Genomic DNA, 13,974 nt, shown 5'->3' with positions numbered 1-13,974 from the left:
TTTATATGGCTTGTATTTTATTGCTCTTTCATGGGGAACATGCGATTCACGTGTCAACAAAAAGTCACCTTCACTTGAGGAGATGGTTTCGGTGTTTTGTTTTCTGAACTGTATATCAATAAACTGAATTCCCTAATATTTCAGGTACCAATATACCATGTATCAAAAATAAAATAAAATTGTGGCACAGTGATAATACAAAGTGTCTGAGTTCAACATTGGCTAGTATCTGATCAGTGTGGGGACTAAAATAAATGAAAAACACACTGATTAAAAAAGTAAGAGGGGACTAAAATAAATAAAAAACAAACACTGATTAATAAAATAAGAAAAAACATTGGCAGGGTGATGTGGAGAGGGGTCACCAACCAAATGGAGAGTTTTTATAAAGGGATCATGCATAAAGGGCATAGAACTTTTCGAGAAGACCAGCGGTTTAAATGAAAATGAAAAAAAGAATGTTCCAAACACGAGTCATCGGTGCGTCCAGATAAGACGCGCGCCGGACGCGCATATTGGTGTGACGCGTCGTATCAGCGTCTAACGCGCGTCCTGTGAGTGGGACGCGGACACGAACACGATTCCAAAAACGGAGCGTCCGTGCAACCCAGACTCCAGGAGATGACATAAAGGATGCTTTCAAAGACAAAGATTGAACAAATTTTATTATAAGTGGAAATTTTATTAATTTAAAACATCCTACCTTATGCCATTTGTTGCAACATCTGGAGAGAATGTAATCAACCGATGTTCGTCGCAGAGGTAAAAGACAAGTACGCTCAAAAGATCATATTAGATATTGAGGCGAATATTTCGTACCAGGGTCGTCTCTGATATTCGGCTGACCTTGTGCGGAAGTGCTCGCAAAGCCCTTTCATTAGTACAAAACAATATGATAAAATTGGTCATATAAATTTCTAAAAACTATATTAATTCTAACGGTGGCGGGTGTTTGTGAATGGTGGAGGCGGTAACATTACTATTGGTGGAAGAAATAGTGGCGGCGGATGGTTTTTATGGTGGTGGGTGTTGGTAATAGTAGTGGATAATAATAGCTTTTGCTTTTTAGTGAGTTTTATTGACCAAGTAAAAAAAAAAATCTTCACAAAACATGCAATATTGTACTGTGAAAGATGTAATTGGTTGTTTTTAGCACGATTGATAAGGACAAAAACCAAATATTTCGAGGATGATACCGGAACGTATAAGACAATATGATCATGACTGTTGGATCACCGAAACGGTATCCGTATTATATAAAGGCAATTGGTGTACCCGCGTAAGAGAACATTATCGCTCTCTCAAGTACTATTACATTCTTTTTCCTGAAAGACCATAATGTCGAGTTGTTTCGCGACAACTACCTACAAAGACAACAACGTACTTTCACTCAATTCCCGATATAAAACCTTGTTGACCGGGAAAATGTATTTACATTCTAAAATATTTGTTTGAAAATTATGTTTGTTCATCAAAATCATCATAAAAAACTCTAAATCATAAATCTAAATTTTGCCTCCGATGTTTATAGAATATTTTTTATATTTTACATTCTCAAATCATGCGACCTCTTGATTACAAATCAACCATATCAAATTACGGATCAATATGTATAGGTTTCATTCACTGGGTTAGAAGGTATAGTAGATACATATGGGTAGATCACATAAAGCAGAACATGACTGAGAATAGTTCAATAATTTGGTCAAGAAATAAGGTCAAAAATTTAAGATTAACTTTCTATAGGACTAATTAGATCGGTTTCGATAGGAGACGATTAAAATATGGATTAATAATAATTTCCACGTAAGACAATTGCAAAACATAGTTTGGCTAACTCTGCCTATGTAAAGAGTGGTCAAGATTTGTCCTTCCTCAATTGTTGTGTTATGTGAGAAGAAGGTGACATCTAAGATTGAGGTACAATTCAAATCAATTAGATTCATACCATTTACAATTGGACGCCTTGAAAAAAACTGATGCGTTGTTATTATTATTACAGTTAAGGGATACATTGACCACACTTGCGCAAATAGATCACTTCGCAAATGATTGGTGTTGCATGTACTGTCGAAATAAATATAGTTTCCTTATTTACAACACATTTCCCATATTCTATTACAATTTTAAAACCCTTATCATCTAAAACACCACAAGAAACAAGATTTTTGCAGATGTCCGGAACATGAAGAGCTTCATTCAAAGTGAGAGTCTTGACAGAAGTGAGCTTGAGCCCAACTTTTGTCTTTTCATACCCGAAGCTGCAGATGAGTTACCCATATAGAGTTTCTCGCCTTCCCCTACCTTATTATGAGAGGTGAACATATCTATGTTTCCACAGACATGTTTGGTAGCACCAGAGTCTACCCACCAGTCTCTCACATTTGTTACCAAATTTACTTCAGACACCGTGCCAGAAAATTCATATTTGTTGTTTTCAACCAAATTAACATTATTTTTCTTTTTAAGGTCCTTACGGTTTCTACAATGAACCGCCATATGTCCAGGATTTCTGCAAGCATAGAAATCACCCTTTAAGGCCAGAAGCAGTATCCAGAGTATTTTGGATATAGTAACTTAGACGCGATGTAAGACTTATGTTCTTTTTTTTTTATAGTTTTTCCACAATCTATTTATTTAAGAAAAATGAACATTGCAAATACATAACATCAACAAAAATTGGACAGATTGTGTTTGAAAATAATGGCTACTGATGGTACGGAAACGACAAAAGAAATGAATTGTTATAGAAGAATTGTTGGGATATATAAACGGATTACTTGATACGAATGAAAGAGGTATAACTACTTCGATTATGAAATCACATAAAGTTCACAATAGAAGATGACATCAAGTTTAAAGTTAGTAACAAACATAATATGGCTAACTAAAATGTTAAAAACAAACAAGATATATAAACTTAGAAAGCCATGGGACTTGAAGAGGCCAATTTTGAAAGCTACAATCTTAGAAATCAACGATTCACAATACCATAATTTTTTTTATAAACATTCAACGTAGAAGATGTCAACTTTTGGTAAAGGATCTATTGACAACCTATTAATTTGAAATAGGATCAGGGAGTACAATATGTGTTCAAGGTTCTTTATGAGGTAATGTGTCGCCAGATTGTATTCCAAGTGAAGGTAGGAACATATAGAAGTGACAAAATGTCTAAGACTTTTGAAGTTACCAAATCCTTTGTTAAGAGGAACTGCTGGGCACAATACTTTGTTGAAGATTTAATGACAGATGTTCGCATATATACAATCCCTTCGAAAAGGTGATGGGTACACATTTTAAACATTGTCATCTAATGGATGTTGAAAAATTACAGGAAAATCATGTCACATTGGAGAGTTTGTATCATCTGTTCGATGCAAAAAAAATACTATTCTTTGCCTATTTGGAGGATCGACAACATAACCATGATAGATGAGTCAGCTGGAGCGAAATAGGAGCATGGGGAGACTTTTATGGACGATATTAATTTGTTGATTTCACTGAGATGAGCACTGCTGACAACATAGTTCCAAAAAATATTTAAACTTCCATGTTCATGTAGAGCATTATCTCATTATAAGCAATGAACCTAAATAAAAAAGTGTCTGGAAGTTAAGATTATATTTCTTTCGTTTGAGCAAATCTCCGGCGGTAAAATATTAAAGGAAAAAAATAAGAAAAAAAGAGAGGAAAACCCAACTTTTTTTTTATGACAAGCCCATATTAAATCGTAAGGAGAGTATTCGGGACACAAATTATACAATATATTAGAAATGAACCAACATCATGGCCCGTACCGTTACGGCACGGGTTAAGGGCTAGGTTAAGTTTGCCTGTGTTAGTGGTGGTCAAGATTTGTCCTCAGAAAGATAAATCTACGGATGAGGCTATCCAAACCAAACCCTTCTTTTGCACGTGTACCTTAGCTTTTATGGCGAGGAGAAATGACTTGAATGTGTAACCAAATTCCTCTACCCTCAAATGCTTCGTCTTCCTGCCTCAAATTAGTTCTCGGATCAATCGGGATTGCAAAACTTAAATTACGGGTATGATTTTGCCAGTCTTGGTTCTCTGATTCCCCGACTGCGTGTTTTCTGTTAGAAAAAATGGGTTTTGAAAAAGCATGGACCTTGACTTGATCCCTAAACCAATTGCCCACTAGTTGTTTTTTCATTTGAATAGATAAAACAATAGTCCCACATAGACTAAAATCTTAAGAATTTTAGACTTAAATACCATGGGTTTTGCCTAAAGGGCATGGCCCTTTGGGTCTACACACTTTTGTGTGAGGGGGAAGAGTTAGACTATGGCAAGGTTGCCTCTCTACGCGTGGTGCTTCGCACCGAAGCACGCACGCCGCCGTCTGGTCGGTCGATCGGGTCGTGTCGTGTCGGGTGTGGGTGTGGGTTCACAGACCTATCTTTTTACTGAAATTTTCATTCGTGCTTTCCACACATGTACAAGAATCTATTAGCCTTTGTTTGTACGTGTTTTGTCACACGCATGAAGAATCTCACTCTTCATGCGTGTAGACAAACCCCCAAAGTACTGTAGACAAACCCCCAAAGTTTAATGGAAAAGACTTTAAACGATGGCAGTCCAAAATGATATTTTTCCTAAAAGACCAAAGGTTAGATGAAGTTGCTTTGGAAAAACCCTCACGAAGGCTTCATGACCGTGGTTATGAAGATAGACTGGATAGGTGGACTAGGAAGAATTACATGTGCAAAAACCATGTTCTTATCTGCCTGGATGATTCCTTGTACGACTTTTATAATGCAAAAGAAAATTTTACTGCTTTTGATTTATGGGAAGCCCTGGAAGAAAAATATCTTGTTGAGGCTGCTGGAAGCAAGAAGTTCTTGGTGGCTAGGTTCCTTGAATATAAGATGAATGATGAAAAGCCTGTAGTTGAACAATTCATGAACTCCAGCTACTCATCAACGAAATTCTTGCTGAAGGCATGTATTGATGAAGCTCTACAAGTATCTGCGTGATTGAAAAACTACCCCTCATGGAACGAGTACAGAGGAGGCTGCGACACAAGACTCGTGAAATCACCATGGTGAGCTGGGGAAAAAGATCCAGGTGAGGAACTTTGTGCTGCAAGGACAAGAGCCTGATGCTGAGCAAAGACATGTCCAACAAAGCTCATGTCCTGGAATAATGCTACATCAAAGAAAATGAAGGAGAATCCAGCAAAAATGGTAAACGTAAAAACGTCGTAACTCCAAAGGTAACCATCTTAAGCCAAAGGGTGGTGTCTCCAAAAACACCATCAAAGGCGACTGCTATAACTGTGGTAAAACTGGTCCATATGGCAAAGACTGTAGGGCACCTAAAAAGACCAAAAATGATCCAAACAGAAAAATAAGGCAAATATAGTAGATGATTCTGGATATTTTACTGGCATGGTGTCTGAAGTCAACCTTGTCTCTAATGTGACCAATGTGAGAGACTGGTGGTTGATTCTGGAGCCACCAGGCATGTCTGTAAGTTCAGAAATGCTTTCTCCTCCTATAACAAAGTAGGAGACGATGAGAAATTGTTTATGGGAAACTCTTCCCCTAAAGTGGTGGGAAAAGGCAAGGTTGAATTGAAGCTCACTTCAGGAAAAACTCTCGCATTGAATGACGTGTATCACGTCCCGGACATGCAAGAATCTTATCTCAGAAACCATCTTACTTGGGAAAGGTTTTAAATTTGTAGCTGAGTCTAACAAGTTGTAATCTCTAAAGGTGGTGACTTCGTAGGAAAAGGTATGTCACTGAAACATGATTAAGCTTAGTGTACTTTCTTTGAACTAATGTAATGCATCTTCTTCTGCTTATGTTTGTGACTCCTCACATGTTTGGCATGATAGACTAGGACATGTTAATTTCAAATCCATTGAAAGACTTGCTAAATTAGGTGCATTCCTAAAATAAACTTTGACCGAGGTCATAAATGTGAAATTTGTGTTGAATCTAAATATGCAAGAAAACCCTTTAACAAAAAGGTTGAACGTAGTACAACTCCCTAGAATAATCCACTCGATTTGGAGATTTGAAATCAACACCAACTAGAGGTGGTAAAAAATGGTACATCACTTTTATGATACTCACGATACTGTCAGGTTTATCTTCTTAGAAGTAAAGATGAAGCCTTAGACGCTTTCAAATTATATAAACTTGAAGTAGAAAACCAAAAGGTGTTACATTAAAACTCTTAGATCACCGGCGGTGAATGTGATACCTATAGGAGAATTCTGTAAACTTAATGGCATCATTCATGAAACTACTGCACCTTATTCACCTGAGTCGAATGAGTAGCTGAAAGGAAAAACGAACACTCATGATATGGTGAACGCTATGTTAGCTAGTTCAGGGTACCTTCGAACTGTGGGGGGAAGCAATTCTCTCTGCTTGCTATATCTTGAACCGAGTTCCATTTAAGAAATCTGAAAAACCCATATGAGTTATGGAAAGGAGACAACCTCTATGCATACTTTAAAGTGTGGGGGTGTTTGGCCAAGTGGCCATCCTCGTTCCAAGAAAACCAAAATAGGACCTAAACTGTGGATTGTGTTTTCCTAGGCTATCCTGAGCACACTATGCTTATAGGTTCATGGTTGGTAGAACACCATAATGGAATCTAGAGATGCAGTGTTTTTGAACACATTTTCCTTTAGGGTCTGGACCTCAAAAGGGTCCATGATGATCTCACAGATGTTCCTTCACTAGTCAACCCCCTCTCTAGATGTGACCGAACCTAGAAGAAGTAAGAGGGTCAGAACCGAGAAAGTTTCAGTCCAGATTTTGTGACTCTTACGGTAGAGTCTGAACCCCAAACCTTAAAGGAAGCTATGACTTCTCCGGAAGCTCCCTTCTGGGAAGAAGCTTCATAATGAGTGGATTCCATTCAACAAAACGAAACTTGGGAGCTTGTAGACTTACCTCCTGGTAGTAAAACCATAGGTTGCAAGTGGGTCTTCAAAAGGAAACTTAGAACAGATGGAACTATAGAAAAACAAAGCTAGGTTGGTAGCTAAGGTATAGACAACAGGAAGGATTAGATTTCTTTGATACTATTCACGGTCACAGAATCACTTCTATTAGGATGCTGATGCTATTGCTTCTATTTATGATTTGCATATACATCAGATGGATGTTAAAACTGCTTTTTATATGGTGAATTGAATGAAGAAATTTATATGGACCAACCTGAAGGTTTTGTTGTGAAGACAAAGTATGCAAATGAAAAATCTCTGTATGGTTTAAAACAAGCACCTAAACAGTGGCATGAAAAATTTATCATGTAATGATATCTAATGGCTTCAAGGTTAATGAATCTGATAAATGTGTTTACATTAAATCGTGGATGATTCTCATGTTATTGTGTGCCTGTATGTTGATGATATGCTCATATTAGGCAGTAACCTTGATATTATTAATACCACTAAAAGCATGCTTAACGAAAACTTTGACATGAAAGACTTAGGCCCTGCTGATGTAATCTTAGGGATGAAAATCAGAAAGACGTGATGGATATAGTCTTAGTCAATCTCATTATGTGAAACTGTACTTAGAGATTTAATCATGAAAATGCTAAACCTGTATCTACTCCTTATGATCCCAATTGTAACTTGAAAAAGAACAAGGGTGAGGATTTCTCAACTTGAGTATTCTCGCATTGGCAGTCTTATGTATTTATGAACTGTACAAGACCTGACATTGCCTACTGTGAGTAGATTAAGCAGGTACACTTGCAACCCTGGGCGGATCACTGGAATGCTCTCTACAGAGTTCTACGGTACCTGAGAGAACTTCAAACTATTGCTTAAGTTTTGGGAAGTATCCTGCTGTGCTAGAAGGGTATTGTGATGCTAACTGGATATCAGACTCAGATGAGTGCAAATCCACTAGTGGGTACATCTTCACACTTGGGTGCGTCTGTGTCATGGAAGTCTTCCAAACAACATTATAGCTCGATCCACTATGGAGTCTGAGTTTATAGCCTTAGAGAAAGCTGGAGAGGAAGCTGAATGGATACGAGGTTTCCTGGGAGGAATTCCACTCTGGCCCAAGCATGTGTCTTCGATCGCAATCCACTGTGACAGTCAAGCTGCTATTGGTTGAGCAAGGAATAGTGTATACAACGGAAAGTCTATACATCTACAAAGAAGACACAAGATAGTGAAACAACTACTCTCTACTGGTATCATCTCTATAGACTTTGTGAGGTCTAAAGAGAATATTGCAGATCCTTTGACGAAAGGTTTATCTAGAGAGGTAGTTAGATCCACATCGAGGGGGATGGGACTTAAGCTCATAGAATAAGTCACCATGAAGAATACTCAACCTTGTGAATGGAGCTCCAAGATCAAGGTTCAATGAGACAACTAATTTTTGGTGATGTCGAGAGAGCACTATCTTTGTCCCTCCCCATGGTGCAACCGTGTGATAGTGCTACCTGCATGAGTTAGGATGATCTGTTGAGATCTTAATGAGTACCATGGCTTTGCTTAAATCGGGGTGTGGCAGGACACTCTTTATGGACTCACCTATGTGGATGTTGGAAGTGGGGTCGTTTCCTATGAGAATTTGAGCTGATTCTCTAGAGACATTCATTAAGTCCGGGATTTATCCCACGACCAAAATGGGCATAACGGCAAGAGCTTGGCAGCTTTTCTTTGAGACATAAAAGTGTGGTTGTTATTTCTGAATTGCATTCACTGTTGGTGGTTCAAGACATTGTGTTAACCGTTTCAACAAGCAGTTCTGGTAACCTCTCACTAAGTTAAGGTTCAATCTCTGTGACACCTTAGCCTAATTTTGATGTATTCTGTTTTCTCGAGTTTTATCGATATGTTTTATCATTCATGTGGGGGATTGTTAGAAAAAACGGGTTATGAAAAAGCATGGACCTTGACTTGGTCTCTAGACCTATTGCCCATTAGTTGTTTTTTCATTTGAATAGATAAAATAATAGTCCCACATAGATTAAAATCTTAAAAGTTTTAGACTTAAATACCATGGGTTTTGCCTAAAGGGCATGGCCCTTTGGGTCTACACACTTTTGTGTGAGGGGGAAGACTTAGACTATGGCAAGGTTTCCCTTCCCGTACGCGCGGTGCTTCGCACCGAAGCACGCACGCCGTCGTCCGGTCGGTCGGTCGGGTTCGGGTGTGGACGCAGACCTATCTTTTTACTGAAATTTTCATTCGTGCTTTCCACACATGTACAAGAATCTCTTAGCCTTTGTTTGTACGTGTTTTGTCACACACATGAAGAATCTCACTCTGTTTTTGTTTGACACGCGTGCTTTGACTAACTAAAGAAAAAGTCTTATCTCTGCTTTTCTTTTCAGCTTTAGTCAGAAGTCAGAAAATATTTTGACTGCTGCTTTTCAGCTTTTGTCAGAAGTCAGAAAATGTTTTTGGCTGTTGTTTTTCTTTTCAGAAGTCAGAAAATGTTTTTTATACGCGTGGGAATCTTTCTTTGTTAGTAACGGGTCATTTCTTGGTTGACTATAAAAGGAGTTGTTCAGCTCAGTTTTAAATATAGAAAATACAACAAAAAAGAAATAGCTTCTTCCTCTTTGCTACTGTTTTAGTTTCTCTGTAACTATTGCATTTTCTTCATAAATCTCTGCCAAGCTCTTAGAGTGCTCTCTTTATATGTTACATTGAGGGGTACTATCAGTAGTTGTATCTTGGAGGTGACTTGACAACTGTTATAGCATCTCTCTTTCCAGAGGAGTAGCAGGCAATAGTACCTTTAGGTCAGGATATCTCATAGTGCCTCTACTAGTTCCTGCTACCATTTTCGGTGCATCTCCAGGAACTTATTAGGATTGTTGTTACTGTCTCCAACAATTTCTTCATGAAGATCGTAATTCTTCCTTATCCACCGAAGCTAAAACTTCATATTCAATTTCTTCGTCTTCTTGCTTTTGATCGTTAAACATGGAACACGCGGGATCCATTTTTGAGGATTATTTTGTGAATCATGGGGATGTTCTCCATGATTGTGAATTTCGGTTTAGTTTAGTTCCGAAGGAAGATCAATCAGAAAATTTGATGAACATTAATCAAATTACGGGTATGATTTTATGAATCTTAGTTCTCTGATTCCCTGAAGATTCAAATTTTGGATAGTGAAATTTTGATTGATGATTGATTTTAAATTTTATGTTTGTGCATCCAGATGTAGGTATTTCCAAATTACAAAAAGGTTTGTTTCTTTGATTCCCTAAAGATCCAAATTTTGATTTATTATTTGTATGAAATTTCGATTAATTTTCTATGTCCAAATTTAAAGTAGGTACGGTTTTTTACTGGGTTTTTGAGATTATGCCATGGTGCTCCAAATTTTGACCTAATTGCTAGGGCCATATCATTTTCAACCTAATTGTTTCCTCCCCCATCAATGTTGCATCATGAAACATTGCAGATTTGTTTCGGATTATTTTATTTGATCCTCCATTCCGTTCAGCTCCTCCATATCCCGCATCACAAGATATGATCTAGAATTTGTGGGGTTTTCGTTTTGATTATTAAAGGATTCTGTGGTTCATGTTTGGGTCTAAAGATTTGTGATTGAGATTGATAAGAACATAATAATCTCTCTATGTTCCCGATAAATTGCAGGTTTGAGAATTTTTCTGGAATATAAGAGAGGAATACAAAACCTTTTTTTTTTACCATTTTTCCGTTTATTCCCCCATGAATTTGTTCTCAGGTGTACTAAAATTAGCGAACTACCCAAACCTTTGTAGTGAAAATCACAAAACCAGTGGGGACAACTGTCCCCATTAGACCCTTAATTGATCCGTGCTGTCTGGATGGATAAAGTCGCCAAGAACACTTTGTAACGGCCGACTGGAAACCAAGATCAGGTTTGTTAAATGTAATGGTTGTTCTTTAGGTAACCTAGGTTTAGCTGGTTCTGGTGTGGTCCTTAAAAATGCACATGATTGCTTTGTATTTTTTCTCATGCAACTGAAGAAGATAGTGACGGAATTGAGACTACTGGTGGAGATGAGGGGTTTGTAGAGGTGGAAAGTAGTAAAGAGACTTATACTGAACCTTCTGAATATGCTAAACACTTTGTTGGGAATTCAGCTTATGATATTGATATTGATAAATTAGCTATTATGATTGCCAAGTTGGAGTTATTGAGGTTGCTGAGATATACAATTTCTTCTTTATAATTCTTCTTTATATGTTTCATTTCTTTGGTATTTGTTGAATCTTGACTGTATATATGGATTTTAGATTGAATTTTGAGAAGATAAAGTGTGGGTTCTTTATAAGGTTGAAGCTAATAAGCTGAAGGAACGGGTTGAGAAAAAATCATAAATTTGGTCTTTCAATTTGATTGTTGTTATGCATGTTGTGTATCATTTGTTTCATTCACACAAGTAGTATGCTGTAGATAGGGCTTAGTTATGATATTGTGCCTCTAATTTATTGTATGGAACCAACTTTTCAGACAATAACGAACATCGAATGGTTGACATCATGTACTCACGGAGATTGAACATTGTTAGGCTAAATGAACTCAAAACTTACTCTGATTTATACAGCCATCTGCCAATGCCACTCAGCTTCACACACGTATTTATGTAAAGAATCACCAAAAAAGTATGATACAGAAACTAATATCTTTATATATTTTGTTCAGATTAATATGTTTTCCAGCCGTATGACAACCTTCATCTAACCTAGGCATGGGTGTGCAAATACATTAAGTGTTTTAATGTACTGATGTTGTCATGCGATATTCTTTAGTGATTTTTTCTTCTTCTTTGTCTAAGTGACCAGCTGCAGTATGGAGGGGTATAAGTAGTGAAGTACATTTTGTATTCAGCGATGTGGAATAACCCATAAGGAGAAGAATACAGGGACACGACGTTTTGTGATTCATTGTAAGCCGGGCTTCTTCGTTTCAAAGAAGTAAATGGGAGGATAAAATCGTGCCCGCAAGGCAACAAGCAAGGGCAAACGGCAAGTCAACAGAAGGGTTTGAGGTCGCTTGGACGTATGGAGAGTGAAATCGGGATATGACTCCAACAGTCCATGTGGACATCGTAAGTATGAGGCGGTATGTATACTTCTCTTCTGTTTCAGAAATTGCTTACAATTTTTACTCCCACATATGATTGAGTCACAAAATGTTATACCGTGTACGTTTCAAAATAAGGAGAACAATACAGGGACACGGCGTTTTGTGATTCATTGTAAGCTGAGCTTCTTCGTTTCAAAGAAGTAAATGGGAGGATAAAATCGTGCCCGCAAGGCAATCAAGCAAGGGCAAAAGGAAAGTCAACAGAAGGGTTTGAGGTCGCTTGGACGTATAGAGAGTGAAATCATGGATATGACTCCAACAGTCCGTGTGGACATTGTAAGTATGAGCCGGTATGTATTCTTCTCTTCCATTTCAGAAATTGCTTACAATTTTTACTCTCAGATATGATTCAGTCACAAAAGGTTATACCGTGTACGTTTTCAAAATACAGTGTTATGGGCATATTTTCAATTTTAATGCTTAGGATTAATTTAAACTTCGGAAACTAATTGAAGTCATAACATGTTTCTGTAATGATAAAATGTAATTTGTCGTATACTATTCATTGTAACTTAATTTGACAAATTTGGATCTGACAAAAATAGTAATTTAATTGATGCAAACCATGTTTATCGTAGTGCTAATGAAATTTTACATTGGCATAAACTCCAGGAGACTATTTATTGTCATAATCTTTTTTTTTTTGTTCCACGATCCATTTTGCAAAAATCTTACGTTTATTAATTCCAAAGTATTGTTTATTTATTACTCCATCCGGTTTTAAAAAGAGATACCACCACCTTTTCAATTTGACCTATTTTTAGGCTAAAATGAAAAAAAAAATGATAGTATCTCTTTTTTAAAAACGGATGTAGTATTTTTTTTTTCTATTATTTCAAATACTCTTTGATTATATCAAATTTCTGAATCAGTTTGTCTAATAATGGAGTCGTTTTGGGGTTTTTAAATAATTGGTTTTTCAAGGCCTTTTCTTTTGTTTCTTAGGTGGTCATTTGGAACTTGGCATAAGGATTTATACTTTTTTATGTGGTCATTTATAGGATGCTGATCTTCTGAATTATATTTATTTTCCTTGTGTATCGTCAGCTGCGAAGGTTCACACCAAACTCATATATTTCTCTCAAAGAACTATTTTAAGCAAGATCAGTGACAGCACAGGAAACTCAATTATGACCGCAGGATTGAGGCTTTGGCTCTCTTACATCCGTTCCTGTTAGTTCATCACCAGCCATAATATTTATCCAACTGAGTGTAGTTCAAAACTATACTCATCTTCAAGGATATGGCTTCGGCTGATGATGAAGCATTTGAGGACGTGGGTTCTTTGCAAAGATGAGTTTCTTCGATTATGAATGTATTATGTTCTTGCGACTGATAATTTCGGCTCTGATTTTTTTCTTTTAATTGTTTTTTTCTCTTGAGATTTACAGTCCATTTAAGTTTGTTTCTTTGGAATGCAACTCAAAGTAGTTTGGGTATAATGGTGTTGATTATTTGCAAGATTGTGTACTTCGTTGGTTACCTGAGCTATAACACAAGAAATACACATATACCAAGGATTCAGGTAAAATTGGTGCCCGTGCCGTTACGGCACGGGTTAAGCCCTAGTAATATAACAAAACAAAATAAAAGTAGCATATATGTTTAATTTGTCAAAAGTATCTACTGTATAACATTAAAATGCTTGATTGGTATATGGTAAAGAACATTAAAATGCTGGGACAAGAGCTCAGACAACAAAACTTGAGCAAAGACGATGCTCCGATCAATAACTGAGACATCCCTTGTTTTGCCATGTATTTGAACAGACCATCCCTTGATTTTGCCATGTATTTGAACAGACCATCACTTGATTGGTATATCGTATTAATTTAGTTGTTGATTATCTTTGATCACTAGG

General features: G+C 37.1%; 1 long non-coding RNA gene across 10 annotated transcripts; it reads left to right on the top strand.

Moving 5' to 3' along the window:
• The first annotated feature begins 9,563 nt into the window (after positions 1–9,563).
• Positions 9,564–13,574, top strand: LOC113281989. 10 transcript variants are annotated; one of them, XR_003326471.1, is made up of 5 exons: positions 9,564–10,085; positions 10,191–10,217; positions 11,478–11,629; positions 11,810–12,403; positions 13,161–13,574. It is a non-coding gene; the product is annotated as an uncharacterized LOC113281989 (long non-coding RNA). The 10 variants fall into 10 exon arrangements; XR_003326469.1 differs by having other exon boundaries at positions 11,803–12,403; XR_003326474.1 differs by lacking the exon at positions 11,478–11,629 and adding an exon at positions 10,634–10,881.
• Positions 13,575–13,974: the final 400 nt, after the last annotated feature.

This window comes from Papaver somniferum, chromosome 5 (genome assembly GCF_003573695.1).
Source record: "Papaver somniferum cultivar HN1 chromosome 5, ASM357369v1, whole genome shotgun sequence".
Classification (NCBI taxonomy): Eukaryota; Viridiplantae; Streptophyta; class Magnoliopsida; order Ranunculales; family Papaveraceae; genus Papaver; species Papaver somniferum.
The sequence above is the reverse complement of the archived record's forward strand: the minus strand, read 5'-3'. Positions and strand labels throughout refer to the sequence as shown.